Consider the following 16,065-nt stretch of genomic DNA (forward strand, 5'->3'; position numbering starts at 1 on the left):
TGCTAATGAAAACTAGGCTTAGCGCAGTCTTTATTCCTCTGTGAGATTTAAAAGTGTTGGTTTCCTATGCATGTAGAGGGCAACTCAGACTGGAGCAATACAGGGATGACAATTTGTCTTCTCTCTTAGCTTGGTTGTCAATCATTCTTTTTGCCTCTCACCACAAAGTTGTTCTGGAACTATTTTTCATTACTATTTGTTTCTTCTCTTGCATCACTCATTTCTCCCTTTGACTTCATGATCCATCAACAACTTTGAGGTGTAGTTTACTTAACTTTTACTTAAATAGTACTAGTGCTCGGTACCCTTGTATATTTGCTTCATCTTCATTAATAAATAAGTCCCTAATAATGTTGGTGTCCGTTTCCAACTCACTTATGCTCCTTTTAGTATTTGCTCCTTTATGTACTTTATCTTTTCTTTCTACATAGTCTCTTGGTGATTTAAATATAATTTCCCTCTCAAGACATTTCCATAGTTTGCTTTCATCACTTCAAACCTTTCTACAATCCAATATTCCTAGCTTTGTTGCATTGCCTAAATTGTTTCTGCATGTCGTTATGAATGTCTTAATCTTAAAACTTGGGATGATTAATGATTGTGTAACTTAATTTGACCTTCAACTCAAGCACCTGCTGTACTTTTTCTATTAGTGCTTCCGGTTGAAGCTGACTTTGCAGCTATTTTAGAATGGCGCTGGCAGCTTGCCGGTGCCATTCTAAGTGGGGCTGAGGGCAGAAGGGCACAAAATGGGACAGAGGGCAGAAGGGGACAAAAAACGAGTGGGACAGAGGGCAGAAGGGCACAGAAACGAGTGGGGCAGAGGGCAGAAGGGGACAAAAACGAGTGGGGCAGAGGGCAGAATAGCACAAAAACGAGTGGGACAGAGGGCAGAAACGAGTGGGGCAGAGGGCAGAAGACCACAAAAACGAGTTGGGCAGAGGGCAGAAGAGCACAAAAACGAGTGGGGCAGAGGGCAGAAGAGCACAAAAACGAGTTGGGAAGAGGGCAGAAGAGCACAAAAACGAGGGGGGCAGAGGGCAAAAGGGCACAAACACGAGTGGGGCAGAGAAAATAAAAAAAATCAGCAAATTTGCACAAATTTGCGAATTTCGCGGATCGCAATATTGAATATACATCTTGTGTCTTTTAACTGCCAAGCATCCTTCCCAATGAGCCTTGAGGGCATAACACTAATAGCTTTTCCGAAGGAATGTTTAGCCCTGGCAACAGGTTTATTTTGCCTGGTTGATAAGGCAGTTTAAAACTGGAGTACATACTGCAGTGGCATGCCTGAGGCATTTTTTACAGTGCTACTTTAGTGGGTGGCACAATGGGTGCTTTAGCCCACTAGTAGTATTTAATTTATAGGCACTGGATACATATAGTACCATGTACTAGGGACTTATAAATTAAATGTGACAATTATGTATATGCCAGTATAACCATTTTAAAAGTAGAAGCACAAGCGCTTTACCCCTGGTTAGCAGGGGTAACGTGCACGGGGTCCAAATGCCAGTAAACCAGTTTCAGCAAAATTAGGGTAGTGAAGGCAAACATTTGCGGGAATACCACACAGTGATGGTCATTTTCAACAGGATCTGTTTTACCTTATATAAAATATTCCACTACATTTGCTTCATTCCGTTTATAACATCTTGATGATGCCATATTCTCGTGCATAGGTTTACTGTGCTTTGCAAAAAATATCAAATTGAAAATATAATAAATGAGTTAGTCATCCACATGCCTATTCACTTGCCAGGCTTTATTTGACTTTAGCAATGACTTTGGCCTCTAAGAAATCCATTGCTTCTCTTAGGAGTCCGAAGAAAGCATTTTAGAGCCTTGTGTGTGAGAAGGTTTTTTCAAAAACAATTTAAACTAGCCTTTGTACATTCCCTTACAACATTATAATCATTTCTGGGTCTGGAGGAGTAGAAGGTGGAATACTGCACCGTATTACCAGCTCTCTGACTCTTATGAAGTATCTGTGCGCCTTCCTTCCCATTTATTGAACTGTTTACTTGATCATGAAGTGCAGCTAAACACGAACAAATTTGTGGCAGCAGGACATTGCATGTCTACTGCTGCAGCCCTTACTTATTCAGAGCCCTGCTGAACAACTCCAGCCAATGTAGAACTTCTCAGTACCCTGCTGGTCTACCTACTCTACGAGTTATATTAAAGGACTCCGCCTCCACACTTTCACCTTCTACTGTTTATGCTCCTTGTTGCAGGCAACATTAACCCTTGTGCTCCTCTTCATTATGATAGAGCTAAAGACATGCTTCACTTCAACATTTTATATCTCCTGCTGCATTTATTACTCATTCAGAGTCCTGCTGGACAACTGCATCCAACTACTGAACGTCCTCAGTACCTTTATGATCTACCTGCCTCAGCCACTACACCTTCATCTTCTCCTGGTTATGCTCCTTGTTGTTGCTGGCAACACTATCCCTTGGGCTTGTGGTAAAGCTAAAGACATGCTTCACTGCCAAATCCATTTCATCTCTGGTTTGCCAGCCAAGGAGAGAAGAGTTTATTAGGTCTCGCCTTTTCCGTTCCGAAGGAATGGAAAATGGAGAGAATTCAAGTGCTCAAAATACTCGTCAAACCAAGGGTTTTTTGGTGCGGTTTTCTTCGAGTTCACGTGGCCACAGGCACGCGCTTTTGGGCCATAAACTTTCACGGCCATCTGTTCCCCAGCTCCAGCACCTCCCCTCTCTCTCCCCGCACACAGCCTTACTTGGATTTCTCCTCACCCTCCCCATCCGGCTTCCCTCCGCGCGCCTGCCACACTTCTCCCCTCGCTCGCATTCCCGCCCCCCCACCAGGCTCTCCCGCCCCCATCCGGCTTCCCTCCGTTATGTTTTTCAGTCTCTCGCCCTTTTCTGTCTTGTCTCTTCCTCTCATTCGCTGTCACCCTCCTGTTCCCTCTCTCCCGGTGATCAGTTTTTTTTTTCACTCGTCCTTCCCTCAACACCCTTCCTCCAGTTCCACGTTTACTCGATCGGTATTGTTCTTTTCCATGCCACCCTCCCCCTGCGCCCTCTCGCCTTAGTCTTCCCAGAACACGTCTCTCCTTGGGGGCAAATGCCTCTCATTTCTAAAAAGGAAGTCACGTTTTTCTGTGAATAGCGAGTTGTGCCAACAATACAAATGGGTCGCCGATGCGAGCCCAGGAGTTCCGTATGCGCACACCACCCCCGTCAGTATCACCGCAACCACCACCACTACAATTCACCTCACACACTTCCCATTAATGGACCCAGCAATGTCTGCAGCTGCACGAGGGGGCGGAGTCACATTCTGGGCTGGAGAAGCGTCAGGGTGGCTATGATGCGCAGGATGGGGGAGGCATGGAGGAGGGAGCATCTATCCCAAATGGTTTATTCAGATGAGGGAGTATCGGTCAATGACGTTCAACCTCTCGTGCGCACCCATCGAAAAATAGCCACTGAGTTATCAGGCAACAAATATCAATCTAGATCCGTGCCATCACACTGGGACTTATCAGGCAACAAATATCAATATAGATCTGTGCCATCACACTGTGGGACCAGGTCGTCTTCCCGGCTTGTGCCTTCATTACAAAGTCGTGAAATATTTCCAGATCTGATATCAATTCAATGTATTCCAGAGGCATGCCATCATATTCCGGAACCGAGTCATTTTCAAGAACCCTGTTCTGACTACAAAGCACTCTCACCGGATCCAGAAACCAGGCATCATCCCAGAAAATATGTCTTGGGAATTCTTACATCATTTCATAGCCCTTGCTTTGTAATCCAGAACCCGTCATCATTCCAGAAGCGTGGATTCATTTCAAGAATCTTGTTTTCATTCCAGAACATCCTTCACCATTTGATACTCATTGTATACTCATGGCTGCAAACCAGACATTGTTCACACCCAGAAAACAAAGTGCTTTCTAGAAACCTATAAGCACTTGTAAAACTAGCGTAAATACATAATATAGTCTCTCTAGAGTCCCCGTGTGCTTGCCTGTGCACATGCGCGTCTAATTATACGTAAGTATATACTGATTTGTATTTTATAAGGTGTTGGAGTGATGGCTGGATTCTGTATGCATGCATGTGCAACTAAATATGACAAATGTGTGAGTGCGTGTATACGTACATCTATTTGCATACATGTGCACGTGTAGCTAGACTGATATATATGTATGCGTATGATTGAGTATGCAAAAATATGATTGTATATATTTGTTAATTTCAATACATATTTATATAAGCAATCTAAAGGGTATGAATGGCCATGTGTTGGTGTGTATGTGTGTTGTGCGCGTTTGTGAGCATGAATGTGTGTTGATGAGTGAGGTATTGGCCATGCAAGTGGGAATAAACTTTCCTTGGTTGGTTACTTTACCCTTAAAAAAAAAAGCTCTGAGAATTGTATCCATTATTTGGCAGTATCTGGCCTCGGGCTCTCACGCACCAGTAAACAATGTAGTTTCACATCATTTGTCGCAGATGGATGGGGGAGGACCCGCAGGGCCCTCCCCTGGCCCGCCTTTACAGAGCACAGCCATGCACACCTGCTCGCCTGCTTTACTAGCCCTGCCAAGATTTCCATCAGCCCTTTAGCGAGACTCTCGCACATGCCATTGAGGCGAACTGCAGTCAGAACTACTGGCTGTGAGACATTAGTTCACTCAGTTACCAATCAGATGGGCGGGGGTATTCTGCAAAGGCTAGTGAACAAATGTAACACATACAGACCATGGTGTTCACAGAATAAAGCAGAACTCGGTGGAGCAAATGACAGATGAAGGATCAGAGAGACCAGTGGGCGAAAAAATGCTAGACAGAGAAAACAAGCACTGGCGTTGCCAATAGGTTTCGCATTTGGAAAGTTGGAGCTATTGCTATTGTAAATGACATTTTATATTTATATATTGTTATTGACAATGCCAATAACGATATATAAATATAAAATGTCATTTACAAAACCAATAGCTCCAACTTTCCTACTGCGAGACCTATTGGCAACGCCAGTGCTTGTCTTGTTTCTAACTATAGCTAATTTACCCCAGGTCTTCTAAGAACTCTTTGTCCCCTCAGGGTTTTTGCCACACAAACCCAGAAATTGAGGTCAGCAGACAAAAGGCTTTTTGAAAATGTTTGACTGCAAAGGCACAATTAAAAATTAAAACATCAAAAGTAATTTACTTTAAAAAAAAGCAAGGAAGTATCCCATTTCCAGATCTCCCAGAATTTAAAACTCAACTACCCAAATTATTTCACTTACATATCCTTATATAGGTGAATTTGAGGAATACCAAACAAGTGTGACATGATTACTATTTTCACTAAAAATGGCAACAAAGATCAGTTGTAACACAAGAGCATGATACCTGAGAGCATGGCCTTTCTGGTCATAAAAGCAAAAGCTGGGAAGCTGAACTTTAAAAAATAAATGTACTATGTTTGTTTGCAGTTAAGCATAAGTGAAAGAGATGGGATCAAATCAAATCTAAAGGTGGTGCTGATTTCTGCTATAAATTGAAATGTATTTGTCCCGGACTCATTTGAAAATTGCAAAACTGTGGTATAAGGAAAACGGAGACTGCTAGACTTTAATCGAACAAACATAAATATACTGATATATTTGTGCAAAGCTTTAAAATGGTGAAAAGAAATTAAGTAAGGCACAAAAAATGGGTGTAAATTACACATTCTCTTTTGTACGATCTTTGTGTAATTTTGTGATTTAACCTATGCACATATATGTTGCATCGTAAAATGCCCATTTGCAGGGGAACCCGGACTGACCTTTCTAATTAATATAAATTAGGCAGGTAGCTTTTTGGACCCTCTGAAACTGGCTACCAGTTATGGGATGGTGTCTTGCACCCGCAGTAGGCCATGTTGCTTAAAGGAACAGGTGCTGCTTTAAGAACCATTTCCCATTTCGGAAGATATCTGGCGGACTAGGCATTGGTCTCCGAGACCACTTTCTACTCCTCCGAGGCCTCCCTACACATTTTTGAAAGATAAAGTTGTCTGCTGGTGACTTCTCACACAATGTAAAAGAGGTACAATCTTCGTTCAGGTTTCGGTAACTTGTTAATGGTTTGCAGCCCCAATTGCTGTCGCAAACCATTGATACACCTCATTGTGATTCACAAATATGAGGGAATGTCCCTTTCACACCCTTCCTACTTCAGACTGGTCTCAAAACTCCTATCAAAAAGACCTTTCCAAATCGCTGAAGGAGTTTAATACATTGTAAAAAAACATTTTGCTTACACAAACCCTGTGATTTTACAAACTGCAGAGTTTACGATGCACAATGGTTTCGCACATCTGGCCCTTTGTTACTGGTTGTGAGATAGCTTTGGGTAATCATCTGATAAGTTTATTTTTTAGCATCTCTTTAGTGTATATATTTGATTTGCTTCTTCATTACAGTACCAAATGAATGTAAAGCATCCTCTCCTCCCCTTTGCATGTCCTCCGTCTAAGCCTGTCTTCCTTGTTTAACATATTCAAATATGAATGTAAACTTTCATTACCCTCTCATTTGTCCCCATCTTTCCAACACAAGTAGCACTCTTCTTTATTCCCCAGACCTTATAATTTCAAAGGGGCTTCTAACGTCCATGTTAGAAATGGGGATTTCTGGTTGGCTAAGGCTTGCGCCAAAGCCAGGCAGAAACCACCACTCTAGTCAGGGCAAGGGAGTCACACGCCAAGATAACCCCTGCTCACCCCCTTGGTAGCTTGGCACGAGCAGTCAGGCTTATCCCGGAGGCGATGTGTGAAGCGTTTGCACTCGCACCCAGGAACAACACCCAAGGCCCACCACAAAGGAAACTCCACACAAGGTTATATATAAAAATAGCCTTTGTATTATACCAAACACATTAGATAATAAACACACAATTTACACTGTGCCACTGGCACGGGGGGAATTTACAGAGGATTATATACACAGGACAGGGCCACATGGATCACTGTCAGGAATAAGCACCTGGTAGAACTAGCCCTTTGTAGAAATAGCACTTAGAACATAGAATAATTGTTGCACCAAATAACAAGTGTAGCACACAACCAGTAACCACTGGTAAAAGGTAAGTACACACTACTCAATCCTAACCACTTTAGGCATATATCACGCAGGGAACCAGGAACTCACTAGCATAACCTATACTAGGAAAAACAATCTCCTAAGCATTACCACACATTTAGAGGTATAGGCAAAAAGGCATTGCATATTATGCATGAATCACATTAGGCAAGTATTCTCATTTGCGCAAAAATCACATAAGGCATAACCATGTACCCCAAGCAAGGCCACAACACATGAACCTGTCCCCAGGCCAATTTGGCTTCTCAGGGGGCTGAAACGCCCTTTGTCCACAATGTCAGGGCTGGGCTGCGTAGGCAGCCAAAGAAGAGTGTGCACAGGTTCCTTAGGGCCTAAACGAGGCAGCTGCCCACTAAGTGCTGGGCAGCTGGGAAACTGAGCCTTGGACCAGCATGCCTCCTGGCTCTCCTCTGGGCTCTAATAAACAACAGTGCCCAAAAACAACGTGGGAGCCTCGTGGGCTCTGAAACAACTGTGCCCCAAACATGTGGGAGCCTCGTGGGCTCAAGAACAAGTATGCAGCCACACAACGTTGGAGCCTCTCGGGCTCTAGATGCAGAATGCCCCCTGGAGCCTCCCAGGCTCTGATGACCGGAAATGCCCCTGTGGGGGTAGGAGCCACGTGGGCTCTAAAACAGAAATGCCCACGCCATTGTTCGAGCCTCGTGGGCTCGGACTATTAAGAAAAAATGCTGCCACACTGGGGGAGTGGCCCGCTGCCAACCGGGTCAGCTCTACCCCTACAGAAACTGCCCCCAAAGTGACGGCAGCACCCGTAGGAGGAGAGAAGCGGGCACTGGCAATGCGCACCGATGCCCCCCTCTTCAGAAAGGAACACAGGGGCCCCACTCACCGGCTCTTTCGGACTCCTCTTGTCCCGCGGTGGTGGCGCCTGCACGGGGTTGGTAGGCGGCGGGGGCAGGCACCATCAATTGGCCTCGAGCCCCCTTCGCTTCTCTCCCCAGACTCCTCGTGACAGCGGTCCAGGCCAAGCAGCAGGCGGGGCTCTCCCTTAGCACGGGAGCCCCCTGGGTCACACGCTTGCTCCCTTCTCTTCACAGGAGCGCGGGGTAGGCTCCCGTCCGCTTCCTGTCTGTGCTGGTGGCCCCGCCCAGAAGCAGACAGTCCCGGGCAGTCCCGCCTGTATTCCTGTTTGCCGCTGCAGTGCCGTGCTGCGCCGGTGATCTCCTCCCAATCTGGGGTAGGCTCGCTCCCGGTTAAAAGCGAAATCCCTGGCGGGGTGGGCACCCGCTAGGGATATAAGAATAACAACAGAAAATAGGGCAATGAGCAGGGTGGGCACCCGCACCAATAATCATCCAGGCAGGGAGATCCCCATGGCGGGGAATCCCTCAGGGCAGGGATCACCGCTCCAGCGGCGCAATGCGTTATTTTCAGAAGGGGGAGGCCAGCGCCAGGCAGGAATCCAAATGTCCAGGGAAGTTCTTGTAGGAGGTGGGGGGGCAAAGGATGGGCCCAGGGGCCAGCTCACAGGGTCCTCCAGGCAGGGAGGCAGTCGCCAGTGGCGGTCCTCCTGGCGCCCAGCAGCAGCAGCAGGCCCCTCTCAAGTTAGGATCAGGAAAAAGAACATTTTCCTGGGGTCACAGCCCCTCTTTTGTACACATATTCCTTTGTCTCTGGCTGCAGGGTGGGGGTAAAACCAGACACAGCTGGTTCTGGAGCACTCTGTTGTGCTCAACCCCTCTCCCCATTCACTGGACAGGCTAGGGACATCAGTCGCACCACAGGGGGCGGAGCCAGCATTGTGTAGGGAAGGCCTAGCCCTATTCAGGTCCCAGGTGCACTCCTCCCACCCATCTGGATGTCATTCTTTCTATTCACCACAAGGGCAGACCCATCCTGACTCCTGGAGCCAGGCACACCAGCCAGCTCCAGCCAATCACAAGCCAGACAGTCAATTTAACATTTATGACACAGACATGCCAACGTCTAGAAGTGGCACTTCCACACTAGACACAGTAAATCCGCACACATCATTGCACAGCATTTACTCTCATGAGTTCGCACATACCAAACTCAACCCTGCACTCCTTACACATCAGGAACTACCATGAACACACACATTCCCCATGCATTCCTATGGGAGGGCAGGCCAATCTCACAACATGCACTCAGAGTGCACTTCCACTTTACACTGGGACACAGTGTTAAAGTCCGCAGAAGCCAAAAAAAGCAAAAAGTTTAGGGGTGAACCTGCCAGAAGGGCTAAGTCCAACACAACCCCCTTCCAACCGAAACGCAGGGTAGACCAATCACCACCGTGATGAGCTTCCCTGCTTGGGGCAATAGAACACGGACGCGGGCCCGCAACTGCAAGGACACCCTCCGGTTCTACGCCACTGTGAACCCATGTGGTTCCTTCTAAAAAAACTGTCCGGAACAACTGGGCTGCCCCACTGGTACTCCTCAGCTGTTTGCGGCCAGGACCTGGCCCTAGGCCACCCATATGCCACTGGTCCTTGCCTATTCACAGAGTGGGGGGTAGTAACCCCTGGTGCATAGTAGCCATTCGCCACTCTTCCTCTCCTCAGGGCAGTTCTAGATGGCCACTGATCCTCCAGCCTAGGGTCTGCACCCTCAGGCGGACCAGAAGTCACGGGTGAGGCTCTCCTCCCCCTACCTCTCCTTCTAGGGTTCCGCCCTCTCCTCCTTTGAGGGGTACCCATAGAACACCACTCTCCCAACCTAGGGTTTAACCCCTCAGGTTGCACCGGGGTCAGAGGTGGGGACTCCCACCCTCTGCACCCCCTTCCAGAGTTCTGCACCCTCCCAACTGGAGTGGTACCCCTGGAAGATGAACCGGTCAGGACGCTGGTTACAGACTTCCTTCCCGCCAGGTCAGGTGGATCCTGAACATGGCCTCCCAACCTTGTGTCTAAAACCTTTGGCGGGATACTTGCCTGGCACGCCAGGACTTCTGGGGACTTACACACCATCCCCGAGGGTAACATATGACTCATATGTTGCGTGATAGTCTGCCTGGTGCAGATCTCCCTTCCCCTGTCCACCCGACAGTTCACGAAGATCCCCCAGGACAGACGTGTGGTCACCATGGTCACCTCTAGGAGACTCAGCCCTCCCGGTTGGTCCCTGACCCACTGGCTCCTCCACTGGGGAACACAGCCCCATGCCACCCCTCTCGCTGGACTTCTGTACCCTCCGTACTGGAGCGGCACTGCCAGACACCAGAACCACTGGAGCTCTACTTACAGATGCTCCAGGTTCTCCATACACTAGGTGATCCTCCTCAAATGGACTAACAGGACAGCCTAGGTCTCCAACCTGGTGTTCTCTTAAGAAACCATCCAGGCTCTGAGACAGGGCTTCGGTCATCTGGGGACTCTCGGTCACACACTCACTCCTACTCCACTGAGACAGGTCGTGAGCACCTACTCCCCTCTCGCTACACTGAGACCTAGCTGGGCTACTCTCAACCTCCCCCAGGACAGACATGTGGTCACCATGGTCACCTCTAGCAGACTCAGCCCTCCCGGCTGGTTCCTGACCCACTGGCTCCTCCACTGGGGAACACAGCCCCATGCCACCCCTCTCACTGGACTTCTGTACCCTCCCTACTGGAGCGGCACTGCCAGACACCAGAACCACTGGAGCTCTACTTACAGATGCTCCAGGTTCTCCATACACTAGGTGATCATCCTCAAATGGACTAACAGGACAGCCTAGGTCCCCAACCTGGTGTTCCCTTAAGAAACCATCCAGGCTCTGAGACAGGGCTTCGGGCATCGGGGGACTTTCGGTCACACACTCACTCCTACTCCACTGAGACAGATCGTGAGCCCCTACACCCCTCTCGCTACACTGGGACCTAGCTGGGCTACTCTGAACCTCTTCCACCACTCTGGGCTGGATGATACCTGAACCACTACTTTTAGAATCCCTCACCAATGACTCTTCAGAACCTCTAGCCCTTTCGCAGTGGTCTGCTTCCTCTGCAAGCTCAATGGATTAAAGGTTTCATACCGCAACTCCGGCCAACAACAATACTGCACATTTGCTCTTTGAGAACCATATTGAGCAGTTCCTCAGAATTCTGTTCCGGGTTAAGCTTTACCCAATTGACCAGTGCATCATCACATTCATTCACAAACTCCTCCCAAGTCTGGTGAGACAGTTTCTTACTGCCCCTGAATTTCAACCTATACTCCTCTTCTTGGGAAACAGGTACCATACTCTGGGAACTGGGAATGGACTACCTGCACTGAAGTCTATGTTGCTACCACCACTGGACTCAACCCTCCCTGTGGAATCCAAAAAACTATAACTGCGCTCAGGGGATAATCTACCCTCCAGAGCTAATTTCTCTCTGGTGAAGGCCCTCTCAGCTTCCTCCATACTCTCCTGCGCTAAGACCCTCTCAGTCTCTAGCTTTTGTTGTTCAAGGCCCAATGCCTTAAGACTCAATTCTTGAGCCCATAATGCCTTTTTTTCCTCTAAGGCTAACTTCCCATTCTCCATATGCTCCTTCTGGAGTTTCTCTAAAGCCAGCTGATGCTCCCTTTCTTCCCTCCTATCTACCCACTCCTCTGGGGACAGGGAAAGGGATGGGGCGCTGCTCGCGACACTGGACCCAGCAAGGGACTCCCTATCTATGGGGTCCTCACTATCTACTGACGTCCAGGGAGTGTCATTTTCTTCCTCCTCTTCAGATTCCTCAGGGCTCCCCTCAGACCCACCACCCCTATGGCATGTGGCCCGGGCTCTTTCCTCCTCACTGCGCTCAAGATCCCATTGATCCTTTTGCCATCGGATCTGGTTGTTCCTCAGTTTGGACTGGGTGTCCGACTCACCCACCTCTATGTCTCTCTCTTCATAGAACCTTACCAACTCTAACATACTGTATCTAAACAGACTACAGAAATCAAAAGCAGGCTCCATTTTGGCGGACGTTCTCGAGAAAAGTTCAACACAAGGAACCTAGGTGTCTGAGCTAAAACAGGAGTACACAATTCACAAAGGACACCTTCAGGAGAAGAAATTATGGAACTACAAATACAATAATCCCCAAAATGTGATTATCTAAAATGCAGAGTTTTGTGGTGCAGCCAGTTGCTGCTGCGGTACAGCGCAAACGCAAGTCCTTTCCCATCGCTGATCACCATTGTTAGAATGGGGATTTCTAGTTGGCTAAGGCTTGCACCAAAGCCAGGTACAAACCACCAATCTAGTCAGGGCAAGGGAGTCACACGCCAAGATAACCCCTGCTCACCCCCTTGGTAGCTTGGCACAGGCAGTCAGGCTTACCCGGAGGCGATGTGTGAAGCGTTTGCGCGCGCACCCAGCACCAACACCCAAGGCCCACCACAAATGAAACTCCACACAAGGTTATATATATATAAATAGCCTTTGTATTATACCAAACACCTTAGATAATAAACACACAATTTACACTGTGCCACTGGTGAAATTTACAGAGAATTTTATACACAGGACAGGGCCGCATCGACCACTGTCAGGAATAAGCACTTGGTAGAACTAGTACTTTGTAGAAATAGCATTTAGAACATAGAATAATTGTAGCACCAAATAACATGTGTAGCACACAACCAGTAACCACTGTTAAAAGGTAAGTACACACTATGCAATCCTAACCACTTTAGGCATATATCACGCAGGGAACCATGGAACTCACTAGCATAACCTACACTAGGAAAAACAACCTCCTAAGTATAATCACACATTAGGCAAAAAGGCATTGCATATTATGGCGAATCACATTAGGCAAGTATTCTCATTTGCGCAAAAATCACATAAGGCATAACCATGTACCCCAAGCAAGGGCACAACACATGAACCTGTCCCCAGGCCAATTTGGCTTCTCAGGGGGCTGAAACGCCAGTTGTCCACAATGTCAGGGCTGGGCTGCACAGGCAGCCAAAGAATAGTGTGCACGGGTTCCTCAGGGCCTAAACGATGCAGCTGCCCACTAAGTGCTGGGCAGCTGGGAAACTGAGCCTGGCACCAGCGTGCATCATGGCTCTCCTCTGGGCTCTAATAAACAACAGTGCACAAAAACAACGTGGGAGCCTCGTGGGCTCTGAAACAACTGTGCCCCAAACACGTAGGAGCCTCATGGGCTTGAGAACAAGTATGAGGCCACACAACGTTGGAGCCTCTCGGGCTCTAGATGCAGAATGCCCCCAGGAGCCTCTCAGGCTCTGATGACCGGAAATGCCCCTGTGGGGGTAGGAGCCACGTGGGCTCTAAAACAGAAATGCCCACGCCATTGTTCGAGCCTTGTGGGCTCGGACTATTAAGAAAAAATGCTGCCCCACTGGGGGAGCGGCCCGCTGCCAACCGGGGCCGCTCTACCCCTACAGAAACTGCCCCCAAAGTGACGGCACCACCCGCAGGAGGGGTGAGGCGGGCACCTGCAATGCGCCCCGACACCCCCCTCTTCACAAAGGAACACAGGGGCCCCACTCACCAGCTCTTTTGGACTCCTCTCGTCCCGCGGTGGTGGTGACTGCACGAGGTTGGTAGGCGGCGGGGGCAGGCTCCGGCAATGTGCCTCGAGCCCCCTCCGCTTTTCTCCCCAGACTCTTCGCGACAGCGGTCCAGGCCCAGCAGCTGGCTGGGCTCTCCATTAGCACGGAATCCCCGCTGGGTCACATGCTTGCTCCCTTCTCTTCACAGGACTGCAGGGTAGGCTCCCGTCCGCTTCCTGTCTGTGCTGGTGGCCCCACCCTCAAGCAGGCAGTCCAGGGCAGTCCCGCCTAGCCTCCTGTTTGCCGCGGCAGTCCCGAGCTACGGCGGTGATCTCCTCTCAATCTCGAGTAGGCTCCCGGTTCAAAACGAAATCCCTGGTGGGTGGGCGCCCGCTAGGGATATAAGAATCAAAACAGAAAATACTGCAATGAGCAGGGTGGGCACCCGCGCCAATAATCAGTCAGGCAGGGGGATCCCCACGCCGAGGAATCCCTCAGGGCAGGAATCCAGCAGCGCAAATGCGCTATTTTCAGAAGGGGGAGACCAGCTCTTCCCAGGGGCTGGCAGGCAGGAATCCAAAAGTCCAGGAAAGTTCTTGTAGGAGGTGGTGGGGCAAAGGCTGGGCCCAGGGGCCAGCTCACAGGGTCCTCCAGGCAGGGAGGCAGTCCCCAGTGGCGGTCCTCCTGGCGCCCAGCAGCAGCAGTAGGCTCCCCTCAAGTTAGGATCAGGAAAAAGAACATTTTCATGGGGTCACTGCCCCTCTTTTATACACATATTCCTTTGTCTCTGGCTGCAGGGTTGGGGGAACCAGACGCAGCTGGTTCTGGAGCACTCTGTTGTGCTAAGCCCCTCTCCCCCTTCACTGGACAGGCTAGGGACATCAGTCGCACCACAGGGGGCAGAGCCAGCATTGTGTAGGGAAGGCCCAGCCCTATTCAGGTCCCAGGTGCCCTCCTTCCACCCATCTGGAAGTAAATCTCTCTATTCACCACCGGGGCAGACCCATCCTGACTCCTGGAGCCAGGCACACCAGCCAGCTCCAGCCTATCACAAGCCAGACAGTCAATTCACATTTATGACACAGACATGCCAACTTCTAGAAGTGGCACTTCCACACTAGACACAGTAAATCCGCACACATCATCGCAGCTTTTACTCTCATGAGTTCGCACATACCAAACTCAACCCTGCACTCCCCACGCATCAGGAACTACCATGGACACACACATTCCCCATGCATTCCTATGGGAGGGCAGGCCAATCTCACAACATGCACTCACAGTGCGCACCCACTTTACACTGGGACACAGTGTTAAAGTGTGCAGAAGCCAAAAATACCTAACACCAGGTCACAATTAAAAGCAAAAAGTTTAGGGGTCAACCTGCCAGAAGGGCCAAGTCTAACAGTCCTTTTTTGCCCCCATCATAATTTAAAGGTTGTGTAACAAGCTCAGTTAGTTGGTATTCACCACATTCCCAATAGCCACTACCATGGTCTCATCTAAGGCCCATCAATTAATTTACTACTGTGGAACATCTCATAGGATGGCAGATTTCTCCAGTTGTAAGTGCAGTACACAGTCCATAAAATCAGTAAATCCATCCACAAATTCAGCTTTTTGCCGTGGCCTTTTGCATTTACACAGCCAAAGATTCTGAGAATCAGGTCCATATTTGGCAGTTACAGAAGCTGATCAGAACTTCAGCTATAGGGAGAGGATATGGCCTGACGGCTAGAGTGGGCAACCTCGAAGTTGGGGGACCGTGTTCGAGTCTGAGCAGGGATGCTGTGATTCTTGACAAATCATGTAATCTCCCTGTGCCTAACAAAATGAATGTGTCCATCTGTAATACAACCGGTGCTCTTGTTAAGCGCTCTGATACCTTCGGGTCAAGTCGCGCTATGTAAAACTCCCCCACCAATCAATATGACGTGAGGCAGCCCCACCCACCACAGGTCTGTAGCAACCTTTAAACAAGCATTTGCAATTTAATAGATCTCGCATTTGCGAGAGTTTGAGCTATTGGCTTTCCAAATGACAATTCATTTTATTTGTGTGTTTTGAAAACCTGCGAGGGCGCACTTTGTTCTTATAGTCCTTGCTTATGAGAAGCAAGGCTGTAAATAACTGCGCCACTTTTACTGCCAGCCTTGCTTCTTGTAAGCAAGAACTAAAAGTACAAATTGCATGTTTACGCACCGCTTGCAGCTTTTCATAACACATAAATAAAAGGCATTGTCAGTTACAATGCCCATAGCTCAAACTCTCGCAAATGCGAGACCTATAGCATTGCAAATCCTTGTTTATTAATGTTGTAACTTGTTTTGGTAAAGTGCTGTTTGTCACAATCAGATAACCTATTTCTTTCTTAAATTAATAATGTTCGGGCCCATAGGTGATTGTAAACAGTCTCAAAGATCCTGCATTGACAGGAAATAAGCACAAAGGCTTCTGAGCACCTAACCCTGAAAACTAC

At 48.5% G+C, this 16,065-nt stretch overlaps 1 protein-coding gene across 1 annotated transcript in view; it reads left to right on the forward strand.

Moving 5' to 3' along the window:
- CAGE1 (cancer antigen 1) overlaps positions 1-16,065 on the forward strand; it is a 1,013,025-nt gene that overhangs the window by 588,069 nt on the left and 408,891 nt on the right. The window lies entirely within an intron of this gene.

This window comes from Lissotriton vulgaris, chromosome 4_1, assembly GCF_964263255.1.
Source record: "Lissotriton vulgaris chromosome 4_1, aLisVul1.2, whole genome shotgun sequence".
Classification (NCBI taxonomy): Eukaryota; Metazoa; Chordata; class Amphibia; order Caudata; family Salamandridae; genus Lissotriton; species Lissotriton vulgaris.